This window comes from Vicugna pacos, chromosome 4 (assembly GCF_048564905.1).
Source record: "Vicugna pacos chromosome 4, VicPac4, whole genome shotgun sequence".
NCBI lineage: Eukaryota > Metazoa > Chordata > Mammalia > Artiodactyla > Camelidae > Vicugna > Vicugna pacos.
Window position 1 is genome coordinate 31,588,863 of NC_132990.1, and position 17,429 is coordinate 31,606,291.

Genomic DNA, 17,429 nt, shown 5'->3' on the forward strand with positions numbered 1-17,429 from the left:
AATGCTGTAGATCCTGACATTTTTTTTCAATGCAGAAGTACCACACATATCTATATTTTAAATAAAAAAGTAGAATCATACTCCAAATATTCTTTTGTAAGCTGCTTTTTTCATTATACAATTAACACTCATCATGATCATGTCCACATGTCAGAAATATTTTTTTTTACAGGAAGCATTACACATAGAATCCAATCATATAAATATACCTATTATCCAATAGATTTCAAAAAGTTTGTATTAATTTATAGTTTTTCAACAATTCAGGCCCTTTTCTACACTGTAGCCTTAGCAGCAATGGGCGTTATCACCTTTAAAATGTTTGCCTTTCTAAAGAGTGGAAAATATCTCATGTTTTTGAATTTTATTTCTTTAATTATTTAGTGAGATTGAACATCTTTTTAAAAACCATATTTATTGTCAATTTCTGTAAATTAATGATTTATATGAACTCTTAAATTAAGAAATGAAACCCGTGTCTCTGATGTGTGTTGAAAAATTTTCCCCAGTGCCATTTATCTTTAGACTGTTAATTGCATTTAAAATTTTTTTAACATAACTTTGGAAATATTATGTGGTAAAATTTAATGTTTTCTTACAGAACGTCTGGATTTTGTATCCTTCTTTAAAGACCTCTCCTCCTCCAAGATTATAAATAAATTTATTATGCCATTTCCTAAAACTCTTATTCTTTATTTTTTAATGCCTAAATCTTTAAGCCACTGTTACTTTCAGTGTGAAGGGTTAAGTTAGTGATTTCTTTCCCCAAATGCTCATCCCGAACACATGTGTAATCCAATTTAGATAAAGTGATGTTTCATATGTTATATGGTGACTAGCATGCAGAGAGAGGTGAATACAACAGTAAGAAGTTTGAATTTTATCCTGTAGCCAATAGGAATTTTTTGAAAGTTTTTTCATCAAGTGAGAAATATCATCAAAGATATGTTTTATGAATGTAACTTTATGACTGTGCAAAGGACCAGAAGGAACGAAAGAAGGCCAGTTAGGAGACCAATTAAATAGCCCACGCAAAAAGGAGTGAGGACATAGGTAGGGCAATGTTAGTGAGACTAGTAAGGAGGGGATGAAGGTGATGAGTGCTGCAGGCATTTCATCAGAGTCCTTGAATGTTAGAGTGAGAAAGGGTCCCAGAGATCCCTGTTCTAGCTCCATTAAGTCACACAGCTCCTCAGTGGCTGAGTGAAGATTAGAACCCAATTCATTCCCACATCAGAGTTGTGTCCACCACAGAGCCTCCACAGCTCTTTTTGGATATGAATGTATCAGCTCTGGACTGGGGAAGGAGAGGTAAAGGGAAGTGAAAATGGTGCCAGTGGTTCAGAGTAGGAAACAGATGGGAATTTCATTGGTAGGAAAACGTAATGAATGTGATGTGGGGCAAATGGAGTTTGAAATATTTGAGGAACAATTATATGGAAATTTCATCAGGGAGCTAGAACTGGGTTGTGCATCAGGGAAGCCAGAGTTAGCCATGTGGAGTGTTCCTTTGTGACAGCGTAAGAATTGATGTTGTGGAAGCAAATGATATTGTCTCAACTGAGTGTGGAGCAGGAAAAGAAAGCTGTGCCTAGATGGAACTGTGGAGAATCTTACATTGAAAGGGTAAGAGAAGAAAAGGAGTTAGCAAAGAAGATCAGAAAGAGAAGTGGAAAAAAAGAGGTCATATTATAAAGGCTAAAAAAGAAGATTGTCTTAAAAAGGATCATTTGGTGATAAGCACTACAGACACCACAGCAGGAGATTAGAGTCCTTAGAGAGAGTCTTTTAAGCTTGATGGGAGACTTTGTGCATTGCACAGTGTGAAGAAGGAAGGAGTGAGAATTTTTCAAGAGATATAGTAATGAATGGGAGCAAAGAGAGAGTGGTGTCTTGACAGTAGCATGAAGAAGGGAAGATGCTGCTCCCTAGTTAGGTGATCTTGAGAAAGTTACTTGATGTCTCTAAAGCCTCAGTTTCCTCAAAATAATAACTTTTCTTATAATAACTTAGACTCATTGGGTTGTTGTGAGAATTACATGAGAAGGTATATTTTAAGCACTCTGCACAGCAGCTGGAACATAATAGGAACTTAACATATGTTGTTATTGTTGATTTTTTTTATTGGGATATGGAACTCTTAGGTACATTTCAATGCAGGAAAAAAAGGAGTCAATGAAAAGGAGAAAACTGATATAACAAAGTCTCAGAGGAGACAGAGAAGAGAGAGGGGGAAAGAGCACTAGTGGAAGTGTCATCTTTGAAAAAGAGGAAGCATGCTTCTTTGTGTAGGAGAGGAGGAAAAGCTAGAGAATGGGAGAAATGTGAAATGTAAGGTCTAGGGACATGAACTTCCAATGTTCCCTATCTTGGAGGTAGAGATGTTCTGATGATAGTGGTGGTCAGGATGAGGCTTTTTGGGTGAGCTGTGGAAGAGTACTTTAAGGAGTTTTTAAAATAGGCACTCATGTCACCAAGAGTTACAATAGCAGAGGCACCATCAAAAAAGGACATCTGGGTCCCTGGTAACCACAATGGAAAGAAATTAACATAAGTAGTTGATCCCAGGGTTGGGATTACCAAGGCCAGTGGAAAATTAGAAGTGTCTGCTTTCTCTGTTGGCCCTGGGAGATGGGCACACAGTGAAAGAGAGTGGATTTTGAGAATAATGGTGTCACCAGGGGAAAGCCATATTTTAGATAATAAAAGGAAGTAGAAAGGGCTTTTTAAGAAAAACGGAGGGAGGACAGGGTAAAGAGTGTGCATGTAGTAGGAGGGGAAATTTCCAGAGGAAATACATATATTTAAGTTACAAAAAATAAAAAATCTGAAAGGAGATTTTAATTAATTAAGAAATAGTTTCTTAAATGGAAATTCTTTAGTTACTAATTCATTTCTGAACAACAGCAGCAGCAATAAAAATGTAAGCAATATAGTCATGTCCAAAGTTGCCAAGTGTGTGGTTGCTTCTTTTGCAGAAGGCTCCCTACATTCAACAAATATTAGGTGCCCATTATTTGCCAGGGAGTATGTAGTCCACTAGCATTAACCCATGAGACACTGCATAAAAACTTTCATTTTACTTTGTCAAATTGTCTACATCTGATCAACTGTAAAATTGTTTATTGAATCATTACCCTTCACTTACATGTCAGATAATGCTCTTTGATGAGCAAATTCCATCTTTTAAAATACTGACACCTTTAAGAATGTTAAGTAAGCTGCTGGTCTTTCTTTCCTTATTGTGGATTCTACTTTTGAAATTAATTTAATCAGATTGATTTCTTGTTAGGAGTCTTGTTAAAATGCAGAGTTACAAGAAATTTTTATTAAAAATACTTGTTCATCATGGAAAATTTGGTTGATACAGGAAATAGAAAGTTCAGTCTTCAATGCCCTAGAAAGTAGTTAAATACTTTGAAAAGAAACATGGCTAGTAATGATTATAAGAAAATCCTGACCTCTCTTGTAATCCTGAGTTCACAAATGGTACTGGATTGTACCTGTTCATACTACAGCACAGAGTGCTGCCTAATAATAACAACAATAAAATAACGTTAATAAATCAAACACTTGTCTAGTGCTGGGCTAGGTGCTGAGGATACAGTAGTGAAAAAGCAAACTTTTTCCTGCCCTCTTGGAGTTTACTCGTTTTGGGGAATGACCGATGTTGAATAAATAATCACGCAATTGAATCATTTATGAACATACATAAGAATCAGGCTAGTAAGGAAAATAAAGGGAGTAGCATGGTACTAAGGTAGTGTGGTCAGAGAAGGTGGCATTTAAGCTGTACCCAAAGGATGTGAAGAACATACAGAAGAGAGGGGACAGAGAGGGAGCCTTCTGGACTGAGAAAACTCCAGGGGCAAAGGCCCTGACAAAACTTGTAGTGTTTAGGGAACTGAGAAGTCCAGTGTGGCTGGAGAAGATTAGGCAATGGGGAGAGTATAATGTAACGGGATTGAAGATGGAAGGCGAGAGAAGCCAGGTAGGGCTGGGCCCTGGAGGCCAAGGGAAGGAGCTTGGATTTTACTCAAAAGTGCAATGGGAAGCCAAAGAAGAGTCTTAAGTTATATGGAATGTGACTTAGTTTTTGTTTTTAAAAGAGTGCTCTGGCTACCCTATGAAAAACAGATGGACCACAGACAGTAAGAAGGAAGGAATGAAATCAGCAAGGGTCTGCATTAGTTCAAATGCTTAATAATCATGGTGGTGATGATGATAATGGTGATAATAGTTACAATGGCTTGGGCATCTTCTGTGAGTCAAATGCTTTACATACACTATGTCTAATTGTCACCATGAACTAGTATTTGGATATGATTGCCTCTGTTTTAGAAGTGGGGAAATAGAGGCTCAGAGAGATTAAGTATCTTGCAAAAGGCCGTTTAGCTAATATGTAGTAGCAACACCAGAATCTGAAATCAAGCCCATTTGATTTTCTTTTTTTCTATGGGAGACATTAGTAGAATGAGGTGGAATTGAATTCCTGGGTTTTAAATTATGTTCATTGCCTTGTCAAGCTTGCATGTTCTTGGTTGGGCAGGGGATCTGTGAGGATATGGTGGAATTATACAAACCCATTGTTGAGTACTAAAAAATTACTAGAAGAAGTCAACGTCCCAGAACTGGTCCTGGCTGGTAGGAGGGAGAGGAAATGGGGAGTATGACTAAGCAGGGCAACACTGTATGACTTAATTCTGAGAAATTTTTCAGGGAAGCAGAGAGAGAAGGTAAAATGGGAAGGTGCTCACAACTGACCCTCTGCTCCTTTGGTTGTGGTGGCGTCACTTTTTTCTTGGAGGAGATAAGAAAAATTGATGTAGAAAAGGCAAGGCTGAAGTTTGGGTAACAGTGAGACAGCACTCTCGTTACTCAAACTGAATCACTTCCTGTCCCTTACTCCCCGTCTCTCTGAAGGATTCTGCATGCTACTTACCCAGATCTGGGAGAGAACATTTCCCCTGGGGAGAGGAAACACTCTATAAAGAAATCTGTCAAGCTAAACCTTTTGTAAGTGGAGGGGATGGATGGTATGAGTTTTTTAGGGAAACTTTCTTTTATGTCATCATGGTGAATAACACAACATTTGTAAAGCACTTCTATGCTTTTTTACAGTTTACCAGAATGCAGTCTTAACCAAATATTTTTATACACTGGTACAACCTGCCTCTTCACCTTTTCTAGCCTCACACAGCCCCTCCCTCCATGTTACCACACATTTCACACCTCCATGCCTTTGCACAAGCTGTTCCTCTTGCTAGAGATGCCTCTTCCCGTTTCCCTGGGAAACTTCTATTTAATCCTTACAGCCCAATTCAAATGCCTCTCTCTCCCTAACTACCCACAATCAGCTATTTATTGCTTCATCTCTTAATTGCTTATCATATCCAACTTTTCCCCCTCCCTCCTCCAATGGACTGCTAGCTCCTTGGGAACAAGGGTTATACCTTAGTCATCTTTTGTTTTCCAAACAATTGTCCATAAGCAGCAGGCACTCAGTAAATTTTGTGTAATTTGGATCAGTCCTTGTAAAAACCCTGCAAACTAGGCAAGGCAGACATCACCAACTGGACAGAATTGGAAACCCTGTCCAGATCTCGAAAATCACTGCATAGTGGAGGATCTGGAACTGTGGGTTAAGCAGTGTGAAACTGGCACTACTGCATTTTGACATACAAAAATGACAGTTTTATATAGCTCAGCCTAATAGAACCCATGTCTTCTTGTTCTTGGGTCAATGGTTTTTCTAAACCATTTAAAGAAGCTGACTTTCTGTTTGGCTGGCAGCCCTGCAGTTTTAGTGTGAGCAAACATTTCAGTTCATTGTGTTATTTTATCTGCCTTGGGTGCCCCTCCCCATGCTTCACATACTTTGGAGATCTAGATATGTGTTGGACCAAGTCTTTAGTGATTTTTGGAGTAGCAGAGGTAGAATGACCTCCCATTCCCAAGCTTAGAACCGGGATTTGCTCCATCCCCACAAAGTTTTTCAGCTTTCCAGGTCCCAGTTTTCTCATTTCAAAACTGAAGAGGGTGCATAAAAGCCAGGGTCTTCTTATCCTTTTGCTGTCTTTCTTGTGCTCCTATACAGGCTTCCAGTTCAGCCCCTTCCTTCCCCTCTGCCTACCTGCAGGAGGGGACAGCTTGCAAACTTGTTTGTTTCAACTCTGGCACTAACTGGAAGGGAAACCACTGCTCTGAGAATTTGTCACCTCATTAAAAGTCAGCCCGCACATGGGTTTGCAGTCTGAAATCACACTATTTGTGTGCTTCCAAAAGCCTGAAATAGAGAATTAAATATAAAATGGTTTTAGGTTGATACTATTCCAAGACAAGTTGGAAAGGCAAACTAAAACCTTATCTTGATAAATCTTAATCAGCTGCAGCCCAAGCCACGAAGTATTCACACAGAAAAATTCCTAGGGTGAATGAGTAACTTGCAGTCAACATTTATTAAAGCAAACAAGAATACTAGGCACCATGATGAGAGCCCACAGAGGGACCAGACAGCAGAAACCAACCTATAAAGGCTTCAATGTATTAGAACTGTCAGAAGTGACATATAAAACAACTGATTTTAATATGTTTAGGTAGAGTTCTAAAAAGATTGAAAACATGAACAGAGAACAAATGGATTCAGAAAAGATCCAAATAGAATATCTAGAAATGAAAACTATATTGTTGAAATTAAAGCTCCATGGATTGATTAAGATAGACACAGATGAAGAGAGTCAGTAGACCAGAAAATACATCTGAAGATATTCTTTGGAATACAACCCAAGCACATATAAAGATGGAAAATATAAAAAAAAAGGGGGGAGACAAGAGACTTTGAGGACAGAATGTGGCAGTTTAATGAGTATCTATTTGAAATTTTAGAAGGAGATGACAGTATAAGAAAGGGATAATATTTGAAAATATAAAGGCTGAGAACTTTCCAGAATTATTGAAAGACCCTAATCCTCAGATCTAAAAATACCAATGAATCTCAAGTAGGTTAAAAATAAAAGAAATCTACATCGTGATACATTAATTATTAAACAACAGAACACTTTTTAAAAGAGAAAAGACTGTAATCAGTCTTTAGTCAGTCACTAAAGACAATGAAGCTATTTGGATGAGCAAAAAGGAAATTTTGGTTGGCTTATGGATAAATTTTAGTCTTAGAGTAGCCACAGAACCTGTGGAATTAGCATCAGATTTTTGCAGAACCACTAAAGCAAGTTTGCAGTCCACCGAGTACCGTTTGAAACTACGGGGCTGGCCTAAACCTCCTTATTCTACAGATAAGGGAAGTGACGCTCAAAGCGGATCTTACTTAAAGTAACACAGCTAGTGAGTGAGTACATGATGGAGCCTGTACCAGAACATAGATCCCCAACTCACAGATCCGTAACTATGACTGTTCTTTCCTGTATAACCTGCTGCTGTTTCTTCAAAATATTAAACAACAGCAAAGAAAAACAAAGTGTGAAGAAACTATAGGGAACAATTCCATTTTATCAGGGGACTTTTGATGCTGTATTTATGTCTCACATATGGAATTTAATGTTTGAATACATTCTTACACAGTGCAGTGTGCCATCTCTAGGGACCAATGATACTGCCCACTGTTTTGGATGAGGATAAGGGGATGTAGCCTTGATTTGTTTCCTTCTAGCTTGTTAAAGGCAATGTGAGGATAGAATGAGAAAGGTTTTAGAAAATTTGATTAAAACTGAGTCACTGAAAATAGTTCTGGCACAGCATTTTGTAGAAGGTGGCAGGGGAACAAGGAGTGGGGCAAAATCTCAGCCTAGACAAAGTCTTTGCTGAGAAATATGCAAGGTGAAAGAAAGCAGGTGCCAAGCCACAGCATATGAATATACCTGAGTCAGTAGGTCATAAAATCAGCATGCGGAACTGGAGATAAAATCCAACCTGTTTTGTTTCAGTTCACTGCTTTAGACCTGGCATGTTTTGCTTTCCAAAAAGTTTATAACTGGATCCACAAACGAAGACAACTTGCAAGGGTAGGCAATGATGATATATCAAACTGTATAATCCCTGTTTATTCATAAAAAAGATAGTGATTGCACCTATGTATATGTATGCTTGGAAGAATTATTTCTGAATCTTCCCCAATTCTCCACAAATTTATACCAACAAGTATGAGAGCATCTGGAATTGGCAACAATAAACCAAAACAGATTGCTTAACCAGAGATGGGAACTTGCCCATTAATGTCAGCTTTAACTCTGGGAATAGTGCCCAGATTCCAAAGCCTAAAGTGGCTTAATATTTGTACAATATCAAATCCTAACAAGAATACGGTTCTTTGGGTAGCATCTGAAATTCTAGCAGATGATTTACTGTTCTTTTTTTTTTAAGAGAAACGTGAGATCAGACAAGCAAAGCCATAGATTTTGAAGTGCATCTTCAAAGTAGAATGCAATATATGTTTTTAAATTGGCTCATTTGTAAAGAAGCAGGCTAATTTAAGTATACTACATTTCTTAACTACATAAAACATTGATAAGAAGAATTTATTCCAGATGCCACAGATATATATTTAAAGCCAATGAAAATGTACCTAACTTCCATTCCTGCTGCATAGGGATGCCACTGGATTCTTCTGGAATTGAACCTGGAGGCTAGTAGGCGTCATTTGAAGGCAGATTTGGAAAACTAAGGAATAACAGAAGGAGCTTCTGAAAGGATGAGCCATATGTTTATGGTAACAGGAAAAGAAAGACTCTAGTCTCTAAAATGTAGGACCAAGAGAAGGCCCCCAAAGCAGCAGTTGACATAGCAAAAATTTGCACTGGTGGAATATAAATGTACCAGATCTGCTTTAAAAATAAAAATTAAAAAAAAAAATTTTCCTCTTTAAGGATGGAAGTCAACTACTGGTTAGTAAAGTGCTTGCTAATTATATTATGAAGACTAAATATAAGTTCTAAAAATGCCTTTTGCTTTGTCCGAACTTTCTATTTTAAGGTTCCTGACACCCAACCAGAAGATAAGAATTGTCTTGTACTAAAAAAAAATGAAAAACCAAACCAAACCAAAACAAAACAAAACAAAAAAACCCCCAAAAAGTAAACAATAGCAGCAAACCAAACCAATCAGCTAATCAGCTTTTGGTGCTTTGATGTCACATGTGGAGCCTCTGTGTTACCTGGTTTATCAAATACATGTGATAAATTACACAAAGCAGATACTTTGTTATATTAAATTATATTTGAATAATGTTTTAATTAAGAAAATTAATGAGGGTAGATTATTATTAGCTCATAATGATTCAACAATAACTTGACTAAATTTTCTTAAAGTATGATATATTCAAAGCCTATAAAAACTCAATTTGTGATCAGGGGGTTAAGAGAAGTCCATTTTTTCTAATATAGTATAACATTTCAAAAAGTGATTCCTGACTGTTTTTTTCTGAAACCCAAATACAATATAATGGCTTGTTTTTGTCATGTTTTCCTCTTTAATTAATGTTGCTTTGCAGCTGGTACACAACAGAGGAATACCTCAACTCCAAAATCACAATCCTAGGGAAGATATTTTTTTTCTAAAGTGTGTTTATCAGCTAACTCAAGTCTGGGGAAAAAGTACTTGTTGCCGTAGCCTGAAACAACATATTTCTAGGAAAGGTAAAGAAAATGCATGTATTAAAGTTGAAGAAGAACCACAATGCCTACCTATCAAAATGGCTAAAATGAGGAAGACAGAAAATGCCAGATATTTGGAAGGATTTGGGACAATTGGAATTCTTATACATGGCTGCTGAGAGTGTAAATTGCTACAAACACTTTGGAAATTAATTTGGTAGTATCCACTAAAGCTGAACACACACCTACCTTTGGCCCAACAATTCTACTTGAAGGTATATGCCTAATAGAAGGTATAAAAATGTTTGCCAAAAGATATGTAAGAGAATATTCCTAGCAGGCCTAGTCATATATCTCCAAGCTGGAAACAATGCAAATGTTTATCTACATTATAATGGATAAATTATGGCACATTCATTTAGAGGAATTTGAATCAGTAATGAGAATAAACAAGCTACATCTATGTGCAACAACACAGAGGTGTCTCACAAACATAATGTTGAATGAATGAGGCCAGACCCAAAAAGGTATATAATATATGAATTCATTTATAAAAAGTTCAAAATGCCCACAGGCAAATTGAATATGTGATATTAGAATACATAATAATGTCTTTTCTTGAGGTAGAAAGAAGTGGCAACAAAAGGGCATGAGGAGGCTTCTGGAGTTCTTTACTCTTCTGTTTCATTTTATGGTTACATAGGTTTGTTCACTTTGTGACAATTCACTAAACTCTATAGTGATGATTCGTACAACTTTCTGTGTGTTTAGTATGTGTTAATGAATTTTTTAAGTTAAAGGAAATAAGAGACTGTCAGTGAATTCTAAAAGGTAAAGATTCTGCATTGTCAGGTATGGTGGTCAAAGAGATTCATTGACAGAATTAAATAAGCACTCTGTTTCATGGTTAAGAAAATTAAAGGGGCATCAACATTTGTGTTTAAGAATGAATTGAGCTGACTAGAAAATGGTCAGATGGGAAGCAGACACATTCCTCTCGTCCCTTAATATGAAAGAAGTGCTTCAGACATGCCTGATTAAAGACTTAGTTTTCTGTCCTAAAAGAATTGAAAATCAGATTAAAGAAGATTTTTGAGGTGTTTTTCAGACTAAGGCAGAATCCTTAGGGTGACTTTGAAAAAAATTTGACTACCCTTCTCAGGAATGGGCAAGAAGTTCTTAAAAACTAAAAACTGGTTGTAGTTCTGTAGAAATTAGAAGACACTGAGAGTTATCTGCCCTGAATTTTGCTTCTTAGCTGGCAAATCTTTTTTCTTTCCCCAAAGAAGTAATGTTAGTTATGCAGAACGTAAGCCATTCATTGGCAGTACTGCCATCAGTAGGTCTAGGTGTAGGCGTGTGACCCAGATCTTGCCAATGAGACAAAGGGGAGGTGTGCCTATGACTTTGGGGGAAGATTTCTCTCCTTAGAAGTAAGAGCTTTTTGACTTCCACTCACTTGTCCTCTGTAAGTGTGAGATGCTCAAAGCTGGGCCAACCATCTTCTCCCATGAAGGGAGAGATTATGGTCAGTGTGAGAATGGCAGAGCCGAAAGGTGAGAATAGCTTGGGTCTTTGCAGTGTCTTTGGTTCTTTGCACCAACTCTGGGGCTACCAACTTAAGAACTTTCTGTTAAGTGAGCAGTAAGTGTCCTTACATTTTAAGCCATGTTCAATTTGTTATTCTATAGCAGCTAAAGCATATCAAGTGATACAAATTCTCCTTATGTATTTTTTGTCTAAATGTAATCTGCATTGGCCTTTTCTAAATCCTAAAATGAAATAGCCAACAACTAACATGTTCTGGACATTGACTTAATAACATCTTTAAATACAGTTGGATTGTTTAAACATTCCACACCCACCCTCATGCTTAAAGCTTTTTTTCTGAAAAAAAATTTTAATTGTGGTAAAATATACAGAATATAAAATTTAACCATCTTAATGAACCATTTTAAGTGGACATTTCACTGGTGTTAGCTACATTCACATTGTTGTGCAACAGATCTCTAGAACTCTTTCATTTTACAAAACTGAAACTATATCCACACACAGCAACTCCCCATTTCCCCTTCCCCAAGCCCATGGCAACACTGTTCTACTTTATATTTCTTGTGTTTGACTGCTTTAACACTTCATTTAAGTTGGATCATACAGGATACAATATTTATATCTAGCTTATTTCACTTAGCATAATGTCCTCAAGGCTCATCCCTATGGTGGCATGTGGCAGGATTTCCTTCTTTTTAAGGATGAATAATATTCCATTGTATGTATATACTGTATTTTCTTAATCCATTCATTAGTGGACATTTGGATTGATTCCACCTCTTAGCTATTTTGAATAACACTACAATAAAGTGCAAATATCTCTTCAGCATCCTGCTTTCAATACTTTTGCATATATGCCCAAAAGTGGGATCGCTGGATCATATGTTGGCTCTACTTTTAATTTTTTGAGGAACCTTCATACTTCATAGCAGCTAGTTTAAACCTTTTTGGAAAAGGATAATTAGGTTTATTTATTTATTATTTTTTTTAGTGGAGATATATACTAGGCATTGAACCCAGGACCTTGTGCATGCTAAGCATGTACTCTGAGCTATTCCTTCCCCCTAGTTTAAACATTTTGATTTAAACAATGTTGCATTTTAAGTAAAATTTAAAGTATAATGATATGGATATATAAATTGATATATTAAAATCAATAAAAATATGAGAGAAAAGCATGATATTTCAGAAATAGAAAGGATAAACTGAAAAATTTTTGTATAAGGACAAGATTTTCAAAATTTATAAGTAACTATTTGAGATGTTCTTTTTAAAAAAATATACAGATTGCCAATAATGGTACTATTATTACTATTTTTACTATTAATTTTACAGATTGCCAATATAGTACTTTTATTGCTATTTTATTCTTATAAAACACCAATTGGGTTTGTTTACCAAAATTTTTATGTATATAAGTTTGTGTATAAAATTGATTATGAAAATCATATACATATAATCATATACATATACATTACATTATTTTGGGTGGACAAATAGTAGCAAAATGAAATGACTTGTACAGACATTGAAGCTCAAACTTTAGTTAACATCCTATTTACAAAGTAAGCTGTTAGGCAGGTTTCTACATCCTCCAGTAACTAATGTAGCAACTAGGTTTTAAAAACTGTCAATTAATAAGACATCAACATTTTCAAAGTTAAAAGGAACTTAAACAGTTGGACCAAAGTGTAAATCAAAGAAATGTTTATATAGTCATAACAAAATAAAATATTAAAAATAATATATTTTGACATATTAATGAAATAGATAAAAACTCAAATAGGTATGTAGTATAGTATTGTTAAAACTCCATTCATAATGCAAATATGAACTCATGATTATATATGTAATGTATAATTTCCTCCCCTATCTCTATAACTGAATTGCTTTAATTTCAGTGTTAAGATGAAATAATCCAATATATTCCAGTGCCCAGATTTTGGTAGTCTAATAAGTTCTCCACTGAAGAAATTAGGACTCTTTGGATAATTGCTGATTTCATGTTTTTTGTAGAAGAAATGCAAGGTGAGCCTGAATAACTTATTGCCTGAAAGTAGTGATGCTTATTTTAAAGTTCTGAGGTAGGTAGAAAAAGAGCAAATGACCACCATAAAGGGACTTCTGTGTGCCAAATCGTGACAATGTGACTGAAAACAACAAAAAATTATAGTTAATCAAAACAAGTATGTAAATGAGTTAATTACAGTATCACCAAAAATCATGAGTCCATAATGATGGTCAAAAGGGAAAAGCACTAAAAACTGTTTTCTGGTCAAAATGTTATTTCAGGTTGCCTTTATTCAGAAGTTAATTTTAAATATATTTATATAATATGTGAAAATGTTCCCTTGTCCAAAGACTTAAGTTATTAACATAACTTTTATAGGATTTTTCTCCTATGTCTGAGATATGCCTGTTGAATGGTGACAGCAACACTGGTCAGGTTGTTAAACATTCTGTAAATCTTTAGATATTCTATAGCACCTTCACTACCACATTATCCTAAATTAGTTAGTATAGTTCAAAGTCAGAATAGGAGTCTCTTTCTGGTATTCAGCTGATATGCTCCACATGGCTGGTTCCTTTCTCACTTATCTCCGCTCATGCCATGCCAGGTGTTAAATGTTTTGAACATCACTCCTGGATAGACCGTTAAGATTTTCTTTTGCAACCAAATGACCAGCCAGTGATACATACATCATGTATTAGATATTAAATTTGATTGTTAGAAGACATTTAAAAATGTAGAGTGTGGAAGCTTGCCATTTACAGATGTGAGTTCCTGGCCATTGACCTGAATAAGCTAAGCCACAAACCAAATGCTGGATATTTAATTTCTATAAAAGTTTCAACAGAGCTACCTTGTGCAACAATCAGAAAATACAACTCAGAGACCTGGAAACTTGTCCACCCTGGTATGACAAGCCTTTGTCTCCCTTGCCTACTTTTGGGGCTGCAGCAATTCCCCAGATTGCTGATGCCATCATCCTTACATGGGATTCTAAGTAGACTCAATCTTGGTTACCTGGCAGCTGGCTTTAAGGTGAAAAGTACTAGAGTGGACTGTGCTAAACACCTCTCTTCTCCAAGATAAGACTTAATCATTTTCCTCCTCTGGACAGTTATGACCTCTTCCTGAGTACACCTAATGATGCAGAGCAAAAGAATGTGAGGTATCCCCCTTCTTTGCCAAGAAAAGGTGTTGCATATAACCTAACAATGAACCACAATCCTAGGGGATACTAGTCACTGCATGATTCTGCCTAGAGGTAGGGAGAGCCAATGAGTCTAAACCCAGATGCTCTTTTGGGAGCATTTGCCACAAATAACCAGAAAAAAAAAATGGATGCTGCCAAAAAGTGGACTTCTGGTTTTTTATGCTTTTATGAATTAAAAAAAATACAAGAATTTTTAAACAGTTTTTCCCCCAACTGGCACATTGCAATGCAAATGACTTTAATGCTTCTAAATGCTGAGTCTGATCTCATGGACCTCACAGTACTAAAGAGAAATCCTCCCACTTGACATAATGAAAGGTAATAATAATTGGACAGCCAGATGTAAGCCTGTGCATAGGACCCTCCAGACATTTTTAGGAAACAGCTTACACTCCTTTGAGACAATAACATCCAATGTATTCTATTAAACAATTGTCATCACAAAGTGATAATTGTGATGGTTTCGCAAACCATATGGCACTTGTGTAAGTGAGTGAAGTAAAAATATGCACCCTCTTTGATAAAATAATGCTACATGTACATTGAGGTTATATGGCTCTTATACAAGTCATAATGAAGAAAAAAAAGGAAAGCTAAAAATAGCCACCAAATTACATTAGAATGATTGTTAGCACCTATGTCTGTGGCTCAAGCTCTTAAAAAAGATTAGAAAGAAATATCTACTCAAGGAAATTTATACTGATTTACCAGTATGAAGCATTCATGCTGACTGCTGGATGAAGCATTGTTTAAACAGGATTGCTAAAGAATGTGGACAAGTAACACATGAATATGTATAAAAGATAGTGAAAAAATAAAACCTCAGGAAGGAAAATTTTTAGAAACTAATAAATTCAGATTAGAGAAAGACTAAGAAGTTAAGAGAGGCTGAGATTTGAACACAGTAGATAAGTAAAACTATGAAGTTCTATCAAACTCTTTAAGAAAATATTGAGTCTCTGCCAGGCAATTCAAGAGAATTAATGAGCAAAACATTCTTCAGTTGCAGGGGTTCTCAGATTGCTGGGGAAAATTGTGATGATAGTGCAATTTATGAGCTGTTCAAAGTGAAGGGGAAAATAAATGTAGACTGGTATGCTGGTTAAAAGTGAAGCCAAGTTTATGAGCAGATACCTTGGTTCTAGCATTACTGGTGGCAATGGCAAAACATATTATGTAAGAGAATAATGGCTGGCAGGAACTCTTTCCTTCAGGTGGACATGAATGTAGCCTTAAGGAAAACAAGGGAAAGTTTTAATGTTACCTCACTAATACTTTTGTTTGAAAATGATGGGAACTTTGAATATAAAATGGCTTCACAAGGAGGATTAGAGATGCACTAAATGAAGTCATTTGGAATCCATCTTTGTTCTTTTCCCTTCACGGAACTTGAAGCATTTTAATTTGGGTCTGAAATTTGTTGATTGTATCATCTTGGGTTAGTATAATCTTCCTAAATCTCACTTGCTTAATTTTATAAATGGAGAAGGTAATATTTATCTTACGAAGGTACTATGAGGATTAAATGGAATACTGTGGAATGAATATCTCACATTTAGTAAATGTTCAGTGATGACTAACAGTTACCTTTCATGACTCCTTCTGACTTGTTTTACCTTCGTAAACATCTCAACATCTCCCTAGGGTAGAGTGTTTTGTTATTTTTTGGTTTTGTTTTTGATTTATATTTTACAACAGAGAAAAAAACTTCAGTCTCAGGAAAGTTAAGAACCAAAGTCACACAGCTAGTCAGTGATACATGTAGTTGAGGACTGTCTGACTGTAAAAATCTGTGGGTTTTTTTTTTTTTTTACTATTAATCTATACTGTACTCTTTACTTAAAGCAAAAACCTTCACATGAACAGTAACAAGGGCAGCATGTGAGCATGGGCCAGGAGTCTGCTGGAGGGAGAAGTGCCCCAAATTCCTTATTCCCCCTCTACCACCCCAGACAGTGAACTTTGCCTGTCCCCTAAGGCTGGGTTCCCTTAAAGTTTCCTTTTGCATACAAATATCAGTACCAGAGAACCCAGAAGGGAATTGAAAATAGATTAGGGATTCTACTGTGATTTCCTGAAGTCCTTGAACCAAGCATCACTTTTTTTTTTTTAAAGAAATAAGATTTCTTTCTGCTGTTCAAGGAGATTATTTTTAGTCTTAATGTTTCTTAATGTCCCTGCTGCAAACCAAGATATAACAAGGAGAATTCTGTCACTTGATTCCCATCATGCTTGCCAAAGTTTCAACTGTTTGAATGAAAGATACATTGATTTTGGCAGTCCCACTCACATCTCCAGAAAAGACTTCATGCTATCAGATTTACTGACATATATGTTTACTGACATATATGTTGTATGTATTTTTCTTCCCCCAGTGCTGCCCTCTCTGCAGTTCTTATTTAATTCTGCACTCATATCTCCAAAAAAGACCTCATGCTGTCAGATTACTGGCATAAACAATCCTTGGAGTTTTTTCTTCCTTCAGTGCTATGCCCTATCCCCTCCCCTCAGCTCCCATGGTATTTCCCTGTAATGATTTAATTCCTCCGTGGAGCAGACCTTTTTACAGCTGAAACTCAGGTACATTCTCTGAGGTTAGTTGCAAACTGTGTCTTTAATCCTCTACAGACTCTGGCTAGGAGTGACAGCTCCCATTTCTCAATGTCTTACCTTACTTTCAGCCCTATTTCAACCCGTAAGTGAAAGGTTCCCCTCAGAATTCTTCCCTCTTTATAAGTAAGAAAAGGAAATCAGTACATTCTGGGAAAGAGGAAAACATCTAGGTCAGTACACTGCTGGGAAAATGAATTATGCAGCCACCAGTCAACAACTGGTAGGAAATCCAAGATCCTTTCTGAGAAGACTGGAGGAAAAAAATGTGAAATTTGAGTTTCAGAGACTGCTGCCCATGAGAGTTCTTTACTATTTAAGGACATTGCCTAGCTGTGTGACTCAGCTCAAGTACCCTAACTTTAAGAAATAGAGGATTCTGAAGTTTTCTGAACAGAGAGCTGTGCCTTTACAGGGTCAAAATTAAAAGAAGAGCAGTAAG

The 17,429-nt window shown here is 36.3% G+C and overlaps 1 protein-coding gene across 3 annotated transcripts in view; it reads right to left on the minus strand.

The window, feature by feature from the left end:
- IL33 (interleukin 33) overlaps window positions 1–17,429 on the minus strand; it is a 32,575-nt gene that overhangs the window by 14,174 nt on the left and 972 nt on the right. The window lies entirely within an intron of this gene.